The 25,099-nt window shown below is 35.7% G+C and overlaps 1 protein-coding gene across 2 annotated transcripts in view; it reads left to right on the forward strand.

Moving 5' to 3' along the window:
* The window catches only part of LOC126863389 (teneurin-m), a 651,332-nt gene that overhangs the window by 82,752 nt on the left and 543,481 nt on the right, over window positions 1-25,099 (forward strand). The window contains exon 1 of one of the 2 annotated variants that reach the window (XM_050613488.1): window positions 1,638-2,223. The exons of the other annotated variant lie outside the window; for it this stretch is intronic. The gene's annotated coding sequence lies outside the window, so the exon portion shown is untranslated. Of the gene's footprint in view, window positions 1-1,637; window positions 2,224-25,099 lie in introns of those variants that run through there. 2 annotated transcript variants of the gene reach the window in all.

Consider the following 25,099-nt stretch of genomic DNA (forward strand, 5'->3'; position numbering starts at 1 on the left):
ATTTTAAGCGGAGCTAGATTGTGCCGTATATATTAGAAAAATTTTGAATGAATTAGATTCGTGATTTTCGAGTTCTGTCATTGTCGCATCAAATAAGCGATACTTACATACCCCGAGGCATACTATTGCAACGACGTTTCACGTTTCGAATCGAGATTTCATGTCATGGATATACGATTTAACGCGTAGACCAAGAAGAAATTTCGGGTATCGGTTCGATGCAGCGATGTTTGTTGGCCGGGAACCTACAACGATTTCCACTTACTTCTTTCGGGAACTTCGGGATAGAGATAGGGATGTCTTGTTTTTTCTTGGACCAAGAGTCTACTCCTCGGTGGAGCCGCGTGCCGCTTTCCCTTTGCATTCCACCTTCGTCTTGGCTCGGCCGAGTATCCCCGAATTGCGAGACTAGAAGGTATCGCGGAAACAGCGTCAAGGCGGCGGCGCGTCCGGCCGCTTCCGTCTCGCTCGCGCGCGCTCGCGACCTCGTTTTCTCTCGCGCTTTCTCTATCTCGGGGTGGTATCGCGCCCCCACCGACACCCCCTTTTGCACTCTCCGTCTCGGTAGCCCCGCTCGTGCCGTCAGTTGAGTCCAGAGGACTTCGCGATTCGCACTTCCGACCTTCGTTAAGCTTCCTCTGCCGCCAACGCGATCCATGCTCCATCGTGTTTATTCGTAACTTCATAGCTTTCCATAATTTTATCCAATTCGTGATTTTATCGTTGATGGTACTTCGACATGATTTGTTGAATTATTAAATGAATAATAGAGCTACGAGAATTTTAATAAGGATCTTTTAAAAGTGGACTCTGTTGACATTGTTGTATCTGATCTATTCGTACAGATGAGTGATGCTTCGATATGGTTTGTTTAATTGTTGAATGAATAATAGCTAAATCGTGGAGAAAAGCTTTGGTAAAGTTAAGCATTAAAAGTGGATATCGTTGACCTTGTCCTGCATGATTCATCTCGTATAAATGAGTGATGCTTACGGAATGAATATTTACAAGAAGAATTCAGTAATACTAACTTCTGAAAGTGAATCTTATTGACATTATTTCATTTGATGTCCTCGATACAAATGAGTGATTCACATTGAATAAATAGATGAGAGAAGAATTTTGATAAAAGTAACATTTAAAAGTGGATTTTATTTGTTTCTATTTTAATATTAATGATTGTTATAACGAGTATATAAGTATAAGATATATGTACGTGTTGATTTTGGATGAAATTTCGTAGGAGTTGAGGAAAATCTTCAAGGTCGATAACACGATACCAAGTAAACACTACGCATCAAGTGTATCGTCTCGCCGCCATATTGACAGGCGAACACGTGAGTTCTCTCCTGCTTTTCCATCGTCCTTCACTTGGTTTTCCAAGCACTTTGCTCGATGTTATCGGAGCTCTCTATAGCTGGATCCTCGATATACACGATTTCGAAATATTTTTGGATCATCGAATAACGTCAAATCATCAGCAAGATATGCAATAACATAATAGAATCGAAATTTGGAGATTAAATTAAAGAAAAATTCAGTAAAAATTGAACAAGGTTAAATTTAAAAGTTGGACAAATTCAATGGAAATTCAGGGAAATTTTAATTTAAAAGTTAAATACCAAAATTAATGTTTCGTAATATATAAACAAAATTTCCAATTGAGATGAACGAAGAGAAAATAATATTTAAAATAAATATTCCAGAGCTATAAAAATATAAATCAATTCGAAAATAAAATCTACAAAGTTATGAAGAATCAACAAACAATTATTCTAAGATTTTGAACATCGTGTCACGTGATACGAACCTTGGCCTTGAAGGATTGCTCATTGGTTGACTGCAAGTTTCAAAGGTACAAAAGTTTAGCGAAACTAAGAGAAAGAGGGAGAGAGAGAGAGAGAGAGAGAGAGAGAGAGTTCAAAAACCCTATACATAAACTAGCATCTGTATGATTGTACGAGCGTCGTGGATATATTTCGAACTGTGTGTTGATCGTTCGATGGAAAGTGGTTCGTGATAAATGTGTCCTCGCTATCGAACGTAGACGGTGACCTTCGAAAAATCCGCCAAGATTTATGATTCGTCGAGTAAGAAAGTGACGGTGGAAATTTTGTTCCTTGAAAGCTTCCCTGCTCCGACGGAAAAAGCTTCTTTGTTACATTCCACATCTTCTATTTTCTGCATTAATGTGACGAAGTGTCTGCTGACAGTAATTTCCAGGTAAGAAAATTACGCTCCTGGCCGCCATTCTAACTGTAATTCTAGAAAATGAAATTCTGCGTTTTTCAATAATATTTCATATAATGATTTAATTGAAAACAGAAGAATTAGTGCCTGACAGTATTTTGATTCCATTCTTGTCTCTTAAGAAACGTTTAATTCAAAGAATTATCTCGAAACATGTCGATTAGATTCAAACAATTAAAATTTTACATTATAGCTATTTATAGATTGCTGCTAAATAATGTCGTAATTATTTCTGTCATTTTGTTTTCAATATTCATTTCCATTTTTTCCTTCCTTTTTCGTCTAGTACATTTTAAATAATCCGATAATAGTGCTGTATCATATTTAGACCAGTTTGTTCTATATTTGTAACAAATTGCAAAGTCGAAAAACAAAAATATGAAATATTACGAAGTTGATAGTATATGGAAACATTGTACCAACATATTTATAATTTTTATTATAGTAACATAGGTGATTTAAGAGATTAAGGGATTAGTATAGGCAAAATTAAAATATTATTTTAAATGAATTTGTAACTCTCACGGAGTGTATCTTCATAGTTTATAATAATATGTAATATATCCGTTTTAATGTCTATTTTATAATACATGTAATTTGAGAAAGGAGAAAAATAGAAATGGTTTCCCCGTGTGGAAATGTAATATGTGTGAAGCAGATGGTTCCCGCGTGCGCAAGGTGTAACACGTGAGAATAACCCATTTAATATATCTTTTTTCTTATTCTCTTCCATTTCAATACCTCATTGACTCGACGTGATTCGACATTAATTATTTTAACGTTATTAATATATATCAAAAGATAACAAAAATAGAATTTGGAAGTTTAAATATAGATATTAAAGTAAAGTACCCAAATTAGTGATAAAACAAAATTACTTCAACTAAAGATAGAAACGAAAATGCTCGGTAAAAATTTTCGATATCAAACATGTCAATAGATACTGTTAATATATCTCTTCGTGATCACCAAAATGTTATGACACGCTTTTTAAACCCGTCAGAAGTAAGATCGGAACGTTTGAACATACAAGAGACTTAATAATTCAGTGCAGCCTACGTATTTTATAATAAAATTCTATTCACGAACATTTCAATATGGTGATAAGTAACTATCATGTCATATTTTGTAAATAGTTATGGAGATAAGCACGATATACGATTCCGTATAGCTTCCCTTTAATTTTATTCGAGTATTAAGTTTCATTTTTCGAAAGGGTTTATTTTTACTTTATTCCTTCGAGAGGAAATTTCTTTTCCCTAGAGGAAAATAATGCATAAGAAAGAGTCTTTATTGGCGTTATCATTGAAATATCGATAACAGAAGTCTTACGGGATTCATCGAATCTCGAGTCTGGCATTCTGCAACTGAAATTAATTGTCAAACTTCGTTTCTACGGTACTCTCCCCGGCATATTTTTTTTTTTTTTTTTTTTTTGGAAATGTACCGCTTTAATTCCGCATGATCATTTTTATTCAAAACAGAATGTTGAACGTATATGATAGTGAACTTTTAGTAATAACGAATAGAACGAATCGCATTGATAGTTTCCTCTTGAAAATTGATCCGTTAACCATGCAATTCTCCAATATTTTTCGAATAGACAGTAATTTGAGCATAGTTATGGATTGAAACGTGTACGAAACGAATATATCTTTTTCGCAAATTTAATTTCGCACCATAGAGTGATTTACGGCGATACATTGGCGCATTAACCTAAATTGTACAAACATTGAGTACTCCTAAATTTGGTGTAATTTCGAACTGAAGAGCTGTCAGGATTTTAATAGGAATGCAAGATCCAATCACATATTAATATATTTATGTTGATATCTTCAATCTTATTAATAGCAGGATTGATGTAATATAATTTAATTTTTTTCTATGAGCAGTATCTATTATACTTGAACACAAGTGAAACAAAAATATCTTGATGGAAATTAACGAATTAAGAGAAAACGTAACTGAAACTTTCATGAAAACAATGTTTTGAAAACAGTCAGTTTTTCCAGATCGTCAATTAAAATGGTAAACGACATCAGCCACAAAAATGTTCTCCTCGATTCTCTTAAAATAAATCGCAATTCGTTGTCTTCTAAAAGCGTATAGAACAATCCGGGGAAAATCGAACCGCAACTATCTATCGGAAACTAACTCACGAAAAATTAGTTGAGCTATGAAACAGTAGTTTATTGAGACGGAGTTGGTATAAACTCGGATCGGGTGTTACCCGAATATGAACGAAAAATCGTGATAGAATCACTATACGAACGACGTTTGTTCCCTTTTTAATTTTCCCAACCGGTGATTCTCTCTCTCTCTCTCTCTCGCTCGCTCTCTCTTTCCCATGTTCTACGTCCCGTTCTAGCTTTCCTGAAAGCTGCTGCGATCGACCAGTGGCCAATATTGGTGGACTGGGATGTAATAAACCCTCAGGCGTCACACAGATCATCTCTCTTGGCTAGCGTTATTGAGGCAATATTATATGACATAGCGTGTCTCTGCATACGCAACGTGTAAAATAGAAAGCAAACGTGTTATGAGAATCTTAACAGGCTACCTGTCGTTTGTTTCGATTACCAATTGGCAGCTTTAAGATCTGAGCAGTTTCTTGGGGAATGACCTATAAAACAAATTGGGCAGAGTAAATTGCGTCGGAGGTTTCAGTTCGAATCTTTCAATATATCATGAAATTAATAACATTCAATATCGTGGAAGAATAATTTTACGAAATACTAATTGTCGCTCGCGACTTCGTCCGGAGCTAAGTTTCCTCCTTTCTATCATCGATAATCCAAAATGATCGACTTCATTGTCCTTGTAATCAAAATTCGTGCCTCGTAACCAAAACATCAAACAGTCTGAAAAAGTTCTGACTAGGTTGATTTCTGGTGAGTTCACTGTTCAGTCATTCATCAGAGCGATCTCGTAAATTCGATAAGTCGTTGCACAAGCGGCGGCGGTACGTAATTCAGCGAGGAGGCCGGTACCAAAAATCAATCGAGACCGTCGTCTGAGGAGTTTCGAAGCGTACTGCTGCGTTCAGAGCTGCTGGAAGAGGGGGTTGATGGTGGAAGAGAGGAAGAGGGAAAGTCGAGTACTCTGTCGGTACGCCTCGTCCCTTTCCAACTCGCAGGATTCCCGATAAAGCCGTCGAGCATTTGCTTGGAAGCCTGCAGTGTACTCAGCTAGTCCGACTTCCGGAAGTTTCGTCCCTGAAGTTTACCCTTTCGCTCTGAGAACCGAGGAACGTCGGAGGAATCTCCGAGAGGTCAAAGCTGTGCACGCAAGAGTTTGAGAAGCTGAATAGGCCGAGTTGGGAAAAAAACGTAAAATACGGATAATTCGAACTGGACGTTGCTTTATAATCTCGATAATCTAAATTCTATGGTAACCCTAATTAAGGATGACTGTCGAGAAAATAGTTGTGAGGAGCGTGAGTCGTTAGATGGCTATTTTTGGCATTGTTATATTTTACAATATGTAGATTAATTTAATATCAAGCTTCAATCAGAATCGTTGATATGTAATAATTTCGATTACATTTTTTAAATTTAATTTGATTATGTACGATATACATATAATCGTTATCTGTTCCCGATAGCACAGATTTCCGTGGAGATCTTCGATCTTAATCAATATACTACGCCACGACAATATCATTTACGATAAATTGAAGATTATCCTTAACGGTTCAGTAGTTTGCAGGAAGTTTACGTCGTGCTAATAAACTTCTCAGTGTATCGAACAAACTCATGGCGTTTACTGGGACACTAATCCGACGAGATTTATAGCTCAAAAGGTTGTTAAAAGTTTCTTCGAAGTTATAATGTGCTGAACGAAAGGCCTGTAATTACCCGAGTATGCCATGATTAGGCCTCGATTTCTTCTACTTTTTCCAAATAAAAGGAACATTTCGTTCTATTGTCAATCGTGTACTTCATTCAAATTCGCTTGTCTCACGCAATTCCTGCTAAAATTGACATATATAGTATAATAAATAACAAGTCTTGTCATTATACAAATATATATGTAAAACAAATTGCTTTTAATAAACATCTAATAATTTCCATACATATTTTTAGATTAACTTAAATCTCAATAACAACAATATAATCATGACGATCGTGTCTCGTTACAATGCTAATGAAATTTTCAGATGTTTTATATGAGATATGGACATAAAAATTGAGTTCAAATATTTACATGAGCCAACGTAGGTATATACATATATAGGGCCAACCTGAATCCATTGTGACGAATTTTCGACAATCGATCGTGAGCCGCGTAACTTGATAATCGGTCGTAAACATCGCCTTAACAACCGGTGGTAATGTCCAATACGTGTATCTGGTAGTTGACTTACGCGTTACAGGCCGTAACACGGTACGCGGCAATAATTCATCAGAATGAAATAGGCGTACGTGTTTAACGCGAGACGTTTATTACGCGGCATTTTTGCTTGACTCGCGTTCGTTTCACCCGGAAACGGATATTCGTCTCTTCAGCGGAAAGTAAATCATCGCAACAATGTTTTATCGAATCGTTCGTGCGTTCCAACGAATCATTTCCAGCATATCTTTTTCACTTTTATCGCTTTCGTTAACTTCCTTCAGTTCCAGTAGTTTCAATGCAAGAATGTTTATTTATTCTTAATTCTTATTCTAATTAATTCTAGTTTAAGTTTTATCAGTCTGAGTCAAGTTTCACTTCAAGTAGCTTGCTTTCAAACGAATATCTAATGAAAAATGAAGCAAACTGGTTGTGCATGAATGCCAATGGAAAAGGTACTTCGATCTTTATATCACTCGGTGGCTATGAGAAGATATTTCAATGTGATTTAGTTGAAACGATCTGTTATACGCACATCGTAATTGTAAGAAGATTTGTTGTGGTGCAAGGAGAGAGCATAACATGAAAAAAGGAGAAGAAGAATGACAGATGTAGTTGGTACTGAGTGATTTCGTTCATCATCCTATTGAACGGAGACCTTTGACCCGCAGCGATCATGGAGAGAAATTACAAGCGGTGTAATTACTGGATGATGTATCGCCACGTTTAATAGGCATTCCCTTAGCTGTTTGATGATGTTCGTATCGCTGGACAGTTCTATCTGGCCTCTTCGAAACACGGGCCAATGTACTTGATTACGTCTAATCACATCGTTGTAATACCATCGTTGCCTTACCCTGTTTCGGGTAAGTTACGCATAGTCGACGCAATAACGCATGTGTGCAAGTAGGAGGATGTTTGCATAGCTAAATGAGTAACATAGATTACCTGGAATTTCTATGGAAAGCCGAATAGGCGCTGACAATGAGCGAATAACGGAGATTTACCTACATGTATGAGAAATTATTGTACATAATTTGCAGATTAATATTCGCGAATCTTGTTATTATCTTTTTTATATATATTGTAACTGTATCGTTTGACGTATAGTCTCGCTCATAAGTATTATTATACAAATAGTTCATAAAATTTTTTACGCGGTTACCTTGTATCAGCGAAAAATCCTGATCGTTTGCTTGATCTGTTAAATTGCGTTTAATGCAACAAATATGCAACAAACCATTATCTTGGTGTTTATGAATATTTCTATGGAAATAGAACGTTAGTGATTTAACTGATTCGTTCAGCGTCAGTCATATAGAGCATGTACAATTATTATGATCGTTCAATTTCCCACGAACTATTATCCTACTTGAAATAGCCACGGGCTATTGTTACGAATGATACGTCATGATGGGAGAAATCCGTGGTATGATGCCTTGCTGACCATGTGTTATTTCGCGCAAATCAGTTTTGACGTAAACGCACTTTGTCACGTTTATCAACGCTTGATCGTATGAAGATTTATGCCAAATACCTTCTTGCTTAGTTTTACTCGGCTCTGCTGTCTTTTTTTCTTCACACAGTTTTACAAAGTATTTAACCATTTCGAAGTATATCGCAGATTCCTTAGTTAGAAAATTCTTATTGTTGTGATATAAGTTTCAAATGTTAATAGCATTCTAAAGAGAGTGCATTCACTCGATTTTAATAATATTCTAAAAATATCTGATAAAGCTAATGACATAAATAATAACAAACAAAAAGATATTGCATAAAAATATCCATTTCGAATTTTTCAATTGTTAAGATTCTATATTTCCAATAATTAGGTTACGTATAATACGAAAGCTGAAGTTCTAATTAGAAATCACATAACGAAAAGTAGCGATCATTTATTCTCGGATATTGATCAGAAATTATATCCTTTATCGGACTCACGTATTGTCCGAATGCAAACGAGCATCGAGACTCGTCATTTTCGAGCAGAAATTTCTGCGGGTCGCTCGATAAGGAACAAAGAGACTGTCAGAATCGTACGTGTCCAATCACCATCACTTCCTGCTGGAATTGATTATTAATTGCCGGCACGTGTGCTGCGTGCATCCATTCGAATCCCAGACGATGCGATGGTGCGAGGACATCGCGCGCGTTTCGGCGGCTGATAAAGTTATGCCTGTCCATCGGCTACTAATTAGCGATTGATTGACTTCCCTCCTCTTTCCTTCCGCTAGGTATCGTCACTAAGACAATTCGAAGAACGATTATTCCCAACCCCTCTCGTTGACAAACGTCTCTATGGGTGATACCAGGCGAATTTTAATAACTGCTTTATTTAAGCGTGAAGTAGTTCCAGAATACTTTATGGAAAATTAAAAATAAATGGTAGAACAAGAAATAACTTTTATGAAATGAAAACGGATATAGCAAAACATAAGTTTAACTCTTAAATCGACACATAAATAGGAAGATATATATACAGTATAGAAACTTAAGGAAATAGAAACTTAAACACATTCTGATAATGTGTCTGTTTATTTAAAGCTACGTAATACTTCTCTGGAAGATGAAATTTCTTTATATCTTGAAAAAATCACTTTCTTTATACTTAAAATAGATGAATCAACGAAATATAGTAATTACAAAATATGAAGCTCTTGCGAAGGATATTACTAATACGACAAATAATATTTAACTGAAACATTTGAGTTCCTTTGTTAATATGTTCGATTGAAAATATGGAACATTGCGAATTTGAAATACGCTTGTACATTTTATGTATGGGTATTTCTAGTGTTTCCGAAAGCGTATTAAATCAAATGAATGATATTGTAAATTCATTAAACTTCCGCGAATTTTTCGTTATGGCTTCTTTGGCATATCGTTTAAAATATTCTTTTATCATATTTGAAATAACTTTGATGTCGGGGCAAGTGGCACGTGTTGCCGACAGCGAGCGATGTCTTTGACACATCATCAAAAATATAATTATTTCGTTAATAGCTTTTCGAGAACGTGAAAAATTTATGCGTCTCAATGGACGGGTAACTCATCAATTTGTGCTCGTTTAATGCACACGGAATATAATAATTATTTTTACCTTCATCGTCGAACTCGACTCACTCTTTGAATAGCGTTAAATCTTCCTAATTTTTCCCTTGATAAAACAGTAGCTCTGGAGTAATGAAAGAGTTAAAAAGCTAGAAAATTGTTCAATAAATTCACGAATAAAATCACTTTCTATTAACATATTTCATAAACTTTTTATTAATTTTGTTTTATCATGAAGTAGGAATATACGTATTGAACGTAAATATATTAAAATGAAGATATTTTTGGAATATACACGAGTCGTAAATTTTTATTCAGTTCTGCTAATTATCTAGAGAATTACATTAGTAAAGTGTACTTTACGTAATCTACTCTATGTAATAAATTACAGAATATTTTCCTGTTAAAGTAGGTAGGTACGTAAAGTGTGTAATTAGTAATTCAAAGTTTATTATCAACCTGCTTTTTATAATGAACTCATTAAGTTAAAATTATTATTATATTAATGCTGTTACATTATGATATACATAAATCACGGTTGACCGATAATTAGACCATAATTAGATTGGCTGCATATTGATAATCAAAAATGCAAATAATAGACCCTGAAGAAAATTCATCTTGTTTATTTTACATAATATAATGCTATTTATTTAACAAGATACTGTGTTAAAGTATTTTATAATTGGAAGATATCACTAATTAAGAAAAGTACAATCTTTTGTAGTTTCGTTTTGTTCTAGTAAGCTGCATTCAGTTTTCTCTGCTTATATATATGTAATATATTTTATTTCCGATATTAATTTTCTACGTTCAAAATTTCTAATTTGTCATAATTGTCTTCGCTTCATTAATCAAAGGGTTCTAATACAATATTCTCGATACCCATTAATATCATGTTGGAAGTTTGACGTAATTAATTAACGTCATAATTTCGGAAACAATCAACAAGTCGTAATAATTGGTTGGGCGAGCGAGCAATTACTTCGCTCGGAGATTAGAAATCTGCGGTAAGAGATATCGAGCAGCAGTTAATAATTTATGTAGTCATGAAGGGTTGTGCTTCGCATTGCAACATAGGTCACCAGTAAATTATTCGACGGTGCCATGACACGAATACTGTTTAGTAGCCTGGAAATTCAGGTTACAGAAATTTCCTAGCCAAACAATACACTTACTTATCTCATTCAGTTAAAATAAAATATTTTTAATATTAATATGAATGAATATTTATACGAATAAAACTATGTATGTAATTTTAAATATTTCGTTCGAACTACATTAATTATATTAATTATAATTATTAGATTGCGTATATCTATACATTCAGATTTTTGTGGAAGTGATTGGAAAAATGGATCTAGGTAGAAAATTGTTTTATCTACTAAACACAATGAATACTCTGCTATGGATGCCTTATATAATTTTCCATATTATATGCACTCTATGCACTTTGCATCTTCAAATTTCCCATAATTTTTTATTACATTTAAATTAATTATTTAAGATTATAGATTACACCATACAATACAGTGAAAAACGATAAAAATAAAATCGATTACATTAGTCGATATCTGTAAGACAAAAGATCGAACACTATAAAAAAAGAAAAAGAAAACAGATAATGATTAACTTCTACCAGTCTGGCAGTAGTAAACTGAAGCCAGTAGTATTGATCAACGTCATAATCGTCATTCGTTGCGTAGACGTCCCTCCTTTATTATATTAAATCTTATTTTATAAGGAAGAAACGCGTCTTCGGGTAAGACGTATGGAAGATAAGACAAGCTGAGATCGTAGCATATTGGCTGGTTAATATAATAAACAATTGCCTTAACGAGGCAACAATGGAGTCGCAATATTGGTTCTGGTTCCTCGCTAACGATGACTGACAGCGGTTTTATGAACGCTCTTACGCACACCCCGAAGCTTTGACTCACCTACAGGAAGTAGTAGATATATATAAATAACCATTGATGCGTATAATATCGGTATTATCACTTCCTGATAATTTAAAAAATTAATTTTTTCAATTATTAGGTCGTCCGAAAAGTTTCTTTCGTTTCATAAAGAAATTTTTCGTTTTATATTAATTTATCGAACTACGTATGATCCATTTTGTTTTATCAAGATAAAGATCACAATGTTCGACAGATTAGGTCTGATGTTTGTATAAAGATGCGTCGTTATAAAAGACGTGTCTGTAAAAGAAAGACACTTTTCGGACAACTTAATATTACAGGTGCTGATACAGTTTCTTTGTCGATTTTTCTTTTGCTCCAGAACTTGTATGTTCTTTATGTGCAAACGTTTCTTTCGGCATTATTTCCTTAAAAAGTATTTCACTTTCATTATTATTTTCCAAGTGGCGTTGTACAGTGACAATTTTCTGCTAGCTACACGAGAATAGCTACTATATTTCATTTTCAGGCAGGACGAAATTGACTAGAAACATAATTCGATGGTTGATTTATGAATTACGTTTCATCCGGCCCTTCGAAAAGAGGACCAATTAATATGTCAGGATAGACATCGATTTCGTGGTGGTCAGGATGAAAGACGACGCGTGTGGGCGACGTGCGTGGCCATTAAACTAAACTGCAGTTGCTTGCTATGGGCCAGCGTGCTTCCGCGACGAAAACAGCGTCGTTTCAAAGTCGCTGTTCGTAGATGGAAGTAGCAACGTAGAATTAACTCTCTCGCGACCAAATGACGCGTTTTATTCACACGGCAAGTGCGATCAGGCCCTAGCGTGCACGTGGGCGTGTACAGAAACGTTTTCTCATTGAACGTTACGCACATAATAATGAAGGTGGGTGAGGCGTCTCGTTTCTGCCGCCGGATGTCACGTGGCTTCATGTGACCGCACGCGGTGCTCCTCTGGCCACCAAGAAATCACCATACCCTTTATCCATTCTGTTTTATTCTTAGAATTATTTTCTGTTCGTTTCGTCGTGACATTTTAATGGAAGAAGAGATTGATATGGAAGTGATGAAGTTAGAAGTCATTAAAGTCTGGATATTTTATTTTCTTTTAACTGCTAGTGTTACGTCTAATAAATGAATGATTCATCGCGCATAATATGTACAGTATGAAAGAAATAAACCAGTAGAAATTTCCTTATATTGCCCTCGAAATTAGAAAATTTATTGTAGGAAATGAAATCCTCGGATTATAAAACAATGAGTCAAATTATAAAAAGGATATACACGAGAAAAGCTAAAGGTGTAGGAAAATTGGCATGGTTTTAATTGCTATACGACAGTACCATCATATTCTAAAAACGCATTACGCAGAGGATGGAGACTTTCATCGAGAAACGAGTTTACACGAGCAAAAGGAAAATGTTAGCGTTAGCATAATGCAAAGCACTCTGCGCGCTATAGTTTAGTCCGGCCCGAATGAGTCGCGAGAGTGGTGCGGTTGCGAAAAATAAATCCGCACTTTTCGTGTCATACAATGTGCAATTTTAAACGTTGCGCGACTGACAGAATAGTTGGAACTTCATCTGTGGAAATGTGTACGTAAACCTGCCCGTCGACCTAGTTTGTAACCACAATTTGTGAACACATAGCTTTTTTTATTTTTCTTTACAGAAACTTCGTTTCGGAATACGCTTATGTAAAATATATCGAAATTCTACGTTCTATCATCGTATTTATTAAAAATATAAAATTTTCACAAGTATTAGCTTGATGCGTATGATATATTACTTCTTTGGAATTTGAATTTGGTACAATACCCGAATTATCAGTAGCAAAATATTAAAGAATTATTTTATATGAAAAAGATTATGCATTTCGTGAGGGTTTAACAGTTTAAAGAATAAAGCGAAAATGATAGGTACAAAAAATGTAATTATAAATCAAAGAATTAAATGCTAGTCTATTTTTCGTTGGTAAAGTAAAATGCGAAAATTCGTTGTTTTACACACGGTATGTGTTACGTTCAAAATAAGTAGAATAAATGTTCGCCGTAAAAAGAAGAATACGTTGGAATAAAAAAAGTCGCATGCAATGGCACACATTGTTTGTCGAGTAGGTATTTAATTTTCACGGTGCAAATGAGCACGTTCAATCTTCCTCTGGAGTACGATTATTTCTACCAATAAATTTCATTTATTAAGCACCGTCATATTTAAATGTCATATTACGAATTTTTTTAAATTATTGTGATTCAAATATTCTTAGTTAGATTTACACAGGCTAGAAAGGATTTGACACGAAATAGAAAAAATTCAATGAAATCTTCCATGGATCTTTATTTATTTATTTATTTATTTATTTATATGCGAATAAATTATCTTTTATCCATTTTTCAGGAATGAATAATATTTCAAATCTTTCTTTCATAAGGATACGTTTACGAAATTTTTACTTAAAGATATAAAATAATACATAATTCCGATTTTGTAATTTTCACGGAAGACGATCATTTCTAGGAAACTTAACGTAATTAATTTCTAATTGTAAAAATAGAGAGATATCTGTATGAATAAAAGTCGTCATAATTTTTAATGATATACATAATTGCATGCAATGTTTACTCTAAATTAATAGCTAGCGTGAAAGAACTGTCAAATTGTAGTTTCTGTTCAAAATACAACATTCTGATATCACGATATTTTATCAAAGAGGGATCGTAATGATATATGTGTATAAAGTATTAAACAGAGTAGCGATATTCTTAAAAGAGATGCATAAACGTAGGTAACATAACTCATACTAATGATAAGCAAATGTTATCTCAGGATGATTTTCGAGATGTATTTATTTAGAGCAAGATAAATAATCTTTTCATCGTGGTACTCGACATATCCCAATTTTAGTAGAATATTATAATTCAAAATTCTAATAGAACATTACAATGAACACAAAATCAGTCAATTTTTCTTGCCTTCTTCTCTAATGTGCGTAAGTAAAAAATTACGGTACTTACTCAAGAAATACTAACAAAGACACTAATATACAGTGTTCTCATAGTATTGTGAGTTTTTGAACGAGTTTTAGAGATATTGGCGCCAATATTTGAAAATTGCTAAAATTCAACAAGAAGCGATGGTAACGAGAAAATTTCGGAGGCACAAAATGCAATGATAAAACGTAATTTTATCGCGTCTTTTCCAACGAGGACAAGGTTCCAAACGACAAAATTGTATTCTATATCTCGTGTAAAGAATTTTCCAACAAGTGTAGACGTCAGAGCAAATTCCTCGTTTCGTAGATTCTCAGGAACGACTATGTCAACTACTGCATCTGCGTGTATTCCCATTGCAGTTAATTCCGGGGAATTTTCTGTGCTGCATAAACAGATCTCCGTATAATGGAAATTTCGAATAAGCTGCGCCCCGATAATCGGCATTCTACCATGCCAGCACTTTGTTCCGGCAACTAGCAACACAATTTTTCTATTAAAATTATGGAAAACCAGGCGGTTGAATTAACCAACTGTAATAAATCCTCTTTCCATCTTTTGTCTTTCCGATTTTCCCTGTAGTATATTCAGGGAAGTTGAGCGAAACCGTGTTAATAAATCAAATTGGACAGCGAACAAATTGGACAATCAGATTTTTCGTGGAAATATATAAACCAAATACCAAACCATTCTTATTTTATAATTTTATATGAAGAGTGTTATGATCGAAGGAGAAATATTAGAAAATATAATTTAATTTAATTACTAATTACCTTAAAATCATTATCTCTCATAAAAATCCACAGATCAGATATTAATAATTTCTTTTTCCTTTTTTAATCGCTACTCGATAAGTATTAATCAATCATGTATTTCCTTATCCTAAATTATTTTAAATTATCCAAAATACGTTACAATTCATGAGAAATACAGATTAAACGTCCCCTTCGATAATCATATATTTAAATTATTTTAAATTATCAAATAAGTACGTCACAGTAGGATATAAGAAGAAATTTCCCGGGAGAAAAGCTTCAATCGTTTTCCGTATCGAACATTCTTTCGCGACAAGTCATTAGAAAAGGGAATCTATACCTACGTTCGCGATCGTTTGTCCCTTAGACAGACAGACGAAAACGAGGCACATTCTCTCCATCTTTTTTTCCTCCTTTAATCCTCGGACTTTCTTAGTTTCGTCGTTCTCCCCTCCTACTTTACCCTCCTCGCTTTATTTTATTTGTTCTTGCCGCTCGAAAAGCTGTGTTCATTCTTCGGCTACGAAAGAAGAAGAATTGGAACAATGCTCCGGCGGTTATCGGAAGTTGTTTGTCGACCAATTAGGAAAATGGCTTGCCTTTGCTCCGTTCCATCTCCGAGTAGCACACCGATTAATACGACGGGAGAAAATAAAACGACTCTGTAATATCCTTTTGCACGATTCAGAAACAACGGTTGAAACGGATGAAAATAAATATATTTCACAAAGGCTTGCAGCCAGACGGGAGACTGAATTTTCAAGCATTTTAACGAGGTGCCAACGAATATTTAAATATTTCGATTCAATTGCAAGCGGTTCTCTCTTGTTTCGTCGCTTTCTTTCTCTTCTCTTTTTTTTTTTGTTTGTCGTTTATAAATGTTTCGTCTTTGAGAAACATCTTTTAATCGTAATGTTTCTGTATTTGCTTGCATTAATGTTCATCATTGAGAGTTTTTCGAGCTTTATGCGGAGTATCGTTTATTTGAAAAAAAAGTAGTAAAAAGAACTCAGTTTGCTGGTAATCACTGAATGTAGTATTTCTTTTTCCTCTTGACATCATTAATATTGATCACTGCCAATGAAAGTTAAAAAAATTCACATAGAATAGACATAAAGAACGAGGTTATTTTATTTTACAACAATTGTAAAAGGAATTGAGCTGCATTATTTAGCTTTGTTTTGAAAGCGGAGGCTTTCGTTTCCATTCATTTCACTCGCATCATTTTTACACGTATTCATTTCTTCTGTGTATCATATATTCGAAAATAAGATTACGAACGGCATGCAAACCTTATTGATAATTACAGAAATGAATTCGTTATCGCCGTTATTAATTCGTATGTATGAATATAATTCATAATACACGTGCACATTGTTGCCTCATAATTACTGTTTCAGTGAGGTTTTATCGTTCCCTTTGTTTCCGCGTGTCCCACGTTTTGTCTCAGCATATTGTGTGATTCTTTTATTGTACGAATGAAGACTGCTGCATGAATTTTATAATGAATGCAATTGCAGTTAAAATTTCCTAAATTTACATTCGTTAAGCGATCAAAGCTTATTATTACATGCTCGTGATATTTTACACCTAAAAAATGAATGCTTTCCTTATAAGTGTGATATAATGTAATTATGCATAATAAAGCATTTGTATAATTCTGCTTTAGTCTTTCAAACCGTTCCAGATACACCTAATAAATATAAAATTAATAGCGATAAAAGATATAATTCGCGCCTTTTTACGTTTTATAATTTGACCTCACTACCGCGAATGAATAAAATTTCAATCTTTCGTTAATCAAGCGTCCCAGTGTTGAGCGTCGAAGATTTCTCGATTAAATTCATTTACATAGTTCAATCATCGACGCTTCGATAACTTTCGTGGAACGTAATCGTGCACGCGACACGATTACCTTCGAAAGATTAATAATTACAAATGCAGCGATCTTTCAAGACGTATAGCGAATACGGCTATTCGGCTGCAAGTAGGTCGCTTTTAATTCGCTGCTAATTCGAGCTCGACCGACTAAATTTAGTCGGTCGTAAAGTTTTCAGATTATACACGCCGAGAGAAAAACATCAAAGAACGCATTACAGCTCCATTGATTAATTCCGCGCGGTTGAATACAGAGAAAAAGAACTGGCTGGCAGAGATCGTTTGATTTCTTTCTCCTCAAAGACATCGTCCCGCGTAACAGTGTCATTTCTACTCTTGACTAGCGATCGGGAAATGGGAATTCTTGAAACGAATGGCAAAAAATGCAGAAGGACCGATTGCACGTGAAAGAAAAAGTATGAACAGAGGAAAAAGGTCAAGGATTACTTTAACCATGCATTTTCCGATGAAATAGAGTATTCTCGATTACAGGAAAAAAAGTTTGGAAAAAGGAATGAGTTGTACTTACTATACAGCTTGTTGAAAGTACGTGTCCATCGCAAAGTGAGATCCTATTTCAATAACGAAGAACACAGTCAGTCAGAAGATTTTACGTACAACGAGTCACGAAAGAGAATTTGAACATTTGTAAAAACTTTTTATGAAGATAATATTATGTGTGTTAATAGTATTATGTGTAGTAAGATTCGATTATGATCTGAAAATGTACAATATATATTCAGACCTATTAACGGAAAATACTTTTATCACAGTATCGAAGTACGTGTATAAAGAACGAAGCGTAAACTGATAGATTTGACTACCAAATCTTCCTTTGTAAGATTACCAGACAGTAATAAAGGAAATCAATATTTGTTCGAAATGAATAAAGAATCGTACGTCCAACATTCGCTACTTTTCATTACGAAAGGTATTCGACTGTTTAGCTTTGCTTTTCGAATTAACAAACCGCTTGAAAACAAAACAGTCACGAACGCTAATTAAAAACCTTCCCATCTTGCCGAGAATAAGTTCATGAAATAAATAAAAAAAGTATCAAAGATATCAAAACCTTTTCCCTCTAAAAATGAAATCCCTTTATGACTTCCTGTGTCAGTCGAATTCGAAGCTTCACCGGTTGAGAAACTTATACAAAAAAAAAAAAAAAGAGAGAAAAAAATGAAAGGGAGAGAAAGAGAAAATGTTCGTTCAGAGTTACGGTACGAATATTTTAGAAAAGTGGGAAAGTATAGCCGGTTGGAAGTGGAAGTAGGTCATCAATGGCCGAGGAAAATTGCCGGCCGTGTTGTTGGAATTTAAGGTAGCTCATAGTCGTTCAAAGGATCGTAGCTTTCTGCGAGCTACCAACCGACTATCGTAAAACCTTGGCGAACAGCGCGAGCACGTTGGAAATTCATGACAAAGGTGCAAGTGAATACGTACGAACGCTTCTTTGCTGGACACGAACGATAAAATACAAGTGGAATACAAAAGTAAGAATGGGTCAGGTTGAGGGCCGATATACACGAGGAGGAATTTGATGATGATAATCGCAGACGATTAATGTCACGCTTGGTTATCGCGTTCCGCTGTTTTAGTCTCTTACGTAGAACTTAATGGGCGTAGCACGTCAATGAGTAAATTACTCCCTCCTTCTAGAAAAGTATGAATAAATACAACAATTTTTTTTATGTTATGCATAGTATAGTTTGCATTGGTGGAGTATCGTATTAACGCTCGACGACATGAGCGCCACGTAAGTGACTGTACCGTATAATATAAAAAGTATTCGAACACCTGTGGAAAATTTTATGAATATATTATGTGCGTTATATCTCCACGTTCTGTAATTTCGTTAATACTGGCCATAGATTCGGAGAACTTGGTCATTCTTTATTTAATAGCATTACGAAATTATCCTAATTGTTAAGTATAATATTATTTAACGTATATAATTGTAACTAATCGATGAGCTGGAAGAAGAAAAGACTTTATTTTAATAGTACTCTGATTAAACTGTTGAGTTCTGTTTCTATTGTTGTATGTTAATTAGGAAAACATCTAATAAATACAGCTTTGGTTACCCGCTTTATCTGATAAATTAAGAAGTAACAGAACTGGAATCTGAAGTATACGGTTTGTTATGGATTTCCCATATGCTTCTTCTTCTTTCTGCGCGTTCTTTCTCACACTGTTATCTAGACGAACGTTCTTCATTAACACACGGTGGACAAATGTGATTCTATCCTAGTCTCTGTGAGTGCGTTACGATGTTCAGGATTTCGGGGTTGGGCATTTACTCCATTTACTGCTCGCGTCGATCTATTTCCTCCCTCTGAAAAATTCATCGAGGCGAGGTATCAGCACGCGGAAAAAGAGGGAACATTAGGTGGAAGATAAACACCGGGCCACGATCCTTTGAACTTGACAAATCGTGGGTAGAAAAGGTCACGGGGAAAAGGGTAAACGAACCCCCTCGCGCTGGTCCTTGAACCTTCCATCGTCGTATCCGTGCATTATTCGAGACGGCCAGCGCCACTGGTAATGGCTCCTTATGATTTAGCGAGAGTGTTTTCTTAGTTTCCGCGAAAGTGGCGCTCGCGTAATCGTTTGTCAAGCGGCCGACGAAATAATAGCCGGGCACCGCCTCCCTCTTGGCGAGGTCCCGTGGCCCAACCGTGAAATCCTGCCGCGATATTTTACCGTCATCGCTATTAAAGGCCATTCCCCAGATGAAGAGTAACGACGCGTCCTTCGCACGGTCGAACCGACGACGTCGCTCGCTCCTTTTTTTCCAAGCCATTTTCTTATCTCGTGCCCTTTAACTGCTCACGAGCAGGAATGGCGATTAATCTGAAATCGAAGGTTTGTTTCGTAGAATCCAAATATTATTTGTATGTAGTAACCTCTGATTTTTATGTAAATTCAAATGTTTTTGTAACCTAAGATTCTGTACTTTATTTTGTATGTTTTAGAGTATTTCTATATTTATATGCCTTCTGTGTATTTTTGCATATTACGTCTATTTTCATACGTTCAATACCCAAGATTTACTTGAAATTGTAGAATATGAACATGAAGATTGCTTCGATCAGGTCACGTCAGGCACCGGTCAAAATCGCTTACACGTAAATCCAATGGAAGTATTTACAGTAGGCGGTTTGGTCAAGTCGAATGAAAATCTATTGACTATATGGCGTCGGTTTGCTAGATCGCGGTCGATAGTGGAAAAGGGCCATGGAGGACAAGCGGTTAATTGAGTTCGTACGAAATTCCAGCGAACTATATCATTTCAGTGTACTTGGAAAACGACGTTTTCCCCGAGTGAACGAATAAAAATGAAAGAGACTGCGAAGAGATTTGATTGTTTCTGACCGTTTAATATAAATGACTTGGTAAAATCCTAGATTTTGAGAGACTGTGATCTGAGCGAATCTTTGGCCGCTACGATGGATCCGGTATAATATCATTTTCATAGATATCTACCTTTGCAAGACTTTTCAACTTTCCAACTATCCTGGTCACAAATTATAAATAAGAGGCATCAAAATCAAAACATTACCCGAAACACCATCGTCGTTTATAATATCTAATTTTTATTGCAAATTCAAAATATCTAAATCCACAAGATTTTTAAGAAGACGTCTTAACGTCTCGCTCTTGACGCCAATTTAAAGAAAAAGGAGAAGATTTCACGTCCAGTTAGCACATTTCGAGGCTTTGCAGGGTAGTTTATGTCAGTTTAACACGATTCACCGATAATGACGGGGTCGTGGCCCCGTATCCACTTGGTCAGCTTGATGCTCGCGTCAAGTCACGCAATACAGCGTCACGCGACCGTCTCTCTCTCTCTCTCTTTCTCTCTCCCTCTCTCTTTCTCTTTCTATCAATTGTCACGGCATTCTAATGCTTAATTATTGTCTTCCATCGACTGTATACTGTCTCGGTCAGGATGTCGTGCGTAGCAATCGACAAAAATCTTAAACACAATGGTTACGTGCGTGTTTCGACGGTGATCGTTTGAAGAGATATCCGGTGTCTACGTGTAGCTTGTCCATGGCTATCGTTTGGTTTAAACGGAATGGCATCTTGAAGCAACGCTTGACGAAGGAGCTACCACGGAAGCAGCCGTAATCTCGACGATAACCCCGGGAATACGATTGATGTGACGGGACCGCTTTGCCTAACACCGGAACTGTTAATCTGCGTGAATCTCCCGAGTCTTTCGTTGCACGCATCTGTGCGTATGATTCGATATCTACTTCAACGCTTCTCGATTGAATACAGCAGAGATATTCAATTTAAATCGAGGATTATGAAGAAGTAGGATTAGATATAGTTGGATTGATAAAAATCGGTGTATTCGATGTAGCTTTTAACAAAAGTATACTTCTTATTCATCGAATGTCGTGTTAATCGAACTTGGACACATATTTTGAAAAATAATACAATTTATTACACTTGTTAAAAAATGTGACTATCTTGTCTTTGGTTTATACACTAAGATTGCATGTCTCCTATACAGCACTTAAATCTAAAATTTAAACTTTATCGCGGGCCATTTAAAAAATCCACCTGGTTCTTTTCTAACAAATTTTTCATATTTTGGATTCGATACGTTATTCCCTTTTCCAGATACGTTATATTTAACCCTTTCTACACATCGAATAGCGTTAAAATTAGTGAGATCTACAAATTATTAATATAATTCAATACACATGAAATTATCAACACAATAAAAAAATAACATTACTAATACAACTTTAAGGCAAGATTTTCGGTAAGTGTTTGCTAATAGAAGCGAATTCACAGTGCCAGGAAAATGGGCGACAAGACTAAATTCGTGATATGTACAAAGAATGCAATTTCCCGGCAATTTATCTGGTTGGCTCTCATTTTCTTTTCAGCAACGAGCAAGCAGTAGGTGAAAGAATTGCAGGCAAACGTCAGTCGCGACCGCTAAAACAGCAGTTGTGGCCGTGCGAATGTAAAACAAAGATCACTTCGCGATAGCGGACACATGCCTTGCACGGAGTGAAGCATAAAAACCTCGTAAAATCGTCCGCCCAGTTACGCTCTTCTGCCAGCTCCTCTATTTGCAACCACGAGATACTCTTTTCCTCCACACTGTTCTCTATAGATTCTTCAACGAGTTCTTCTTTTCTGCCGCTTGTTTTGCAAATTATTTGCAAACGTATTCGTCTGCAGAAAAGAAGATGTGGAAATATATCTTGCGTAATAACTGTTTCTAGTACAATGGCTGTTTGTTTCTTCCGTCTTCTTAATCTTTATAAAGTATGGAAGAAAGTTATATTAAATTAAATATGGAAAATTATTTATTGCATAGAATATTTTTGCATTAAGATCTTCGTGGTTGGCCCTTTGCTTAATTCAATAATTCCGCTTTTAGAAAATTCGAATTTCTAAATTCTAAAATTCTAAAATTAGTAACTTACTAAACTTGTAACTTACAACTCATCATATTCTATCAGAAAATGGATAATAAATATTTCACAAGAGGCAGAAAAGAATATCGCACGTGAATCGAAGATTATAGATAAACCGGGTGGATCTTCTTAAAACGGTTAAGTATGGATTTTACGCTTAGAGGATCCTTTAGCTGGTGGCAAGGCACATCGCCGTGAAAAGACGCGTTACCATCTTGCCCTTTTTTTCCGATAGAATTTGCGGGGTTTCTTCTTTTGACAGGCCCGGTGATTTCAAAGGAAGCGGTAAGTGGCTCCTCGCATAAAGACCGTACGTGACCCAACCTGGTTTACTCTTCGCCGTGCGATCACGGTCAGAATTTTCCTCATCACACGCATCACACGAACCAAACATTATTCTTCATGCCTAACAACGGTGCCCGTGTAAGGCGCGCCTATCTCCCTGGGCTCGTTTCTATGAAAAATTTATGTTACAGATTCCCCATCGAGATCCCTTTTATTCCTTACTTTATTTTACGTGTTTCGTCAGATTTGTGAAAGCTTTCTAAGTGTGACTTACATTTACGTAGATTAAATACACGTGATAAGGTTTATCTTATTCAAATAAAATTCAAATCACTACAGTTTAGGGTAATTATAACTAACTAATTGTTACAAATAAAACTAGCAGCTTTTTTGTTTACAATATCTTTGCAATCGTGTACATGGCATCGCAATGAGACAAAATCTAAAACTTACCTTACATAGTTCGAGTAATATTCATAATACGTGAACATAGTCTCAGAAAGTTTTCATTGCAAACGACTCGTCAAGCTCGAATTATCGAATTTGCTCGGTCATGTTCGACAATGTCCTTTTCGTTCGTAATTCACTATACTGGCATACTTACAGTTTCGAAACGAATGGAAAGCAACGAAAGGCAGGAAAAGTTTGAAGGAAAGGGAAAAAGAAGGAAGTAGCTCCGATCGAGGAAGAGGATCATTTGTTATGCGTGACTGGCGGCCAACTGAACTAAAATTGTGGTAGAAACAAGGGTTGTCTGGATAGTGAAAAGAAGGCGGAGAAAGTATAAACTTGCGAAGAAACTCGGTCCTGTGAGGAATAAAAAGGAAAAACTTCAACTTATCGCGCCTCTGGCGAAATCGCAGAACTTGTATCTACGAACGAACGCGACAAAACGTTACTCCGTTCGAATAATATTTTATTCTCTCCCTTTCTCACACTCTACAACCAGTTACTGGAAAATGCAGCTTGAATACGTAACTTCGTTTTGATTAGAATATCGAATATGTTCGTACGTAGAGCGTGACGCAGAGGAATGTACGATTTTATGTTTACAATGGAGAATATTAACGCTTAGGTTACCAACCTTCAACATGTTACACATAAATACTTAATTACAATGAAGACAATATGATAAAAATAACTAAGTACGTGTAACTGTATTTCTATCTCAATGAATAAGAAACACTTTGCAGAATCGTTATATTCTGTCGATTTCCAAAACAATAAACGTTCTGACTCGTATCCGATCGTGCGATACCATTGAAAATGGCAGCCATTCGGTGTAACGGTCAACATCATAACTCACGGTTCTTTCAATCCGGAGATTAAAAAAGAGCTTGGAAGGCGCAAGGTCGCCGAAGCGACGATGTTACGAGGATGATATCAACTTATCTGTAACCTAGAGGCAAGGTGGCCCGAGACCTTCTATGGTCTACAAGAAGAGGTGGAGGCTCACCTTCTCATCTCAGTTGAGCCGATACCCGACCTTGATTGAAAAGCAGATGACGTGGAATAAGGAGTTTCCCGGAGGGGGGAGTGGTCCAGAGAAAATGTCTTCTACCCTTGGGGCTCTCCAATTTCTCAGAAACGCGGAATTTATTTCATTCCCCTAGCCATACCGGTGGGTGAGGCAAAGACGAAAGAAGGAAGAAGGATATAGAGAAGGAAGAAGGCCGAAAGACAAGCTTCGATGGTGAAACGTCTCTGGGCTAGAATGTCTGCGTTCGATTTTGCCGTTTCGTTATGATATGAAGCCCATCGATATTGTTAGTGGCTTCTCCCACGGATTTGGAAATAAGAATTTATTCCATTTACTTTGAATTTTTGTCTTGAAAATTGTCATTCGTAGTTTATATATGCAGTCATATGTAGTTAATATTTATTTCTCATTATTTTTGTTAATATCAACTAATATTTCACTTTCTCTTTCCGTAGACATATAATTCTGAACATAAGACGTTAAATTGAAATAGAAAGCAACAATAAAATTCTCCGCTTTTCTAAATCACGAACAACTCTTCCATCATCACGAAATTCTTCTATATAGAAATTACCTAATATATCCAGAGAACGGCACCATCACTATTGGAAGTATTCCCTAAATAATCATATACCCTCGAAGCATCCAAAGAATCTAGAACGTGTTCACGATTACCATCATCCTATCGCTGCTTGAAAAAACATCC

The sequence above is a fragment of the Bombus huntii genome, chromosome 3 (assembly GCF_024542735.1).
Source record: "Bombus huntii isolate Logan2020A chromosome 3, iyBomHunt1.1, whole genome shotgun sequence".
NCBI classification, from domain to species: Eukaryota; Metazoa; Arthropoda; class Insecta; order Hymenoptera; family Apidae; genus Bombus; species Bombus huntii.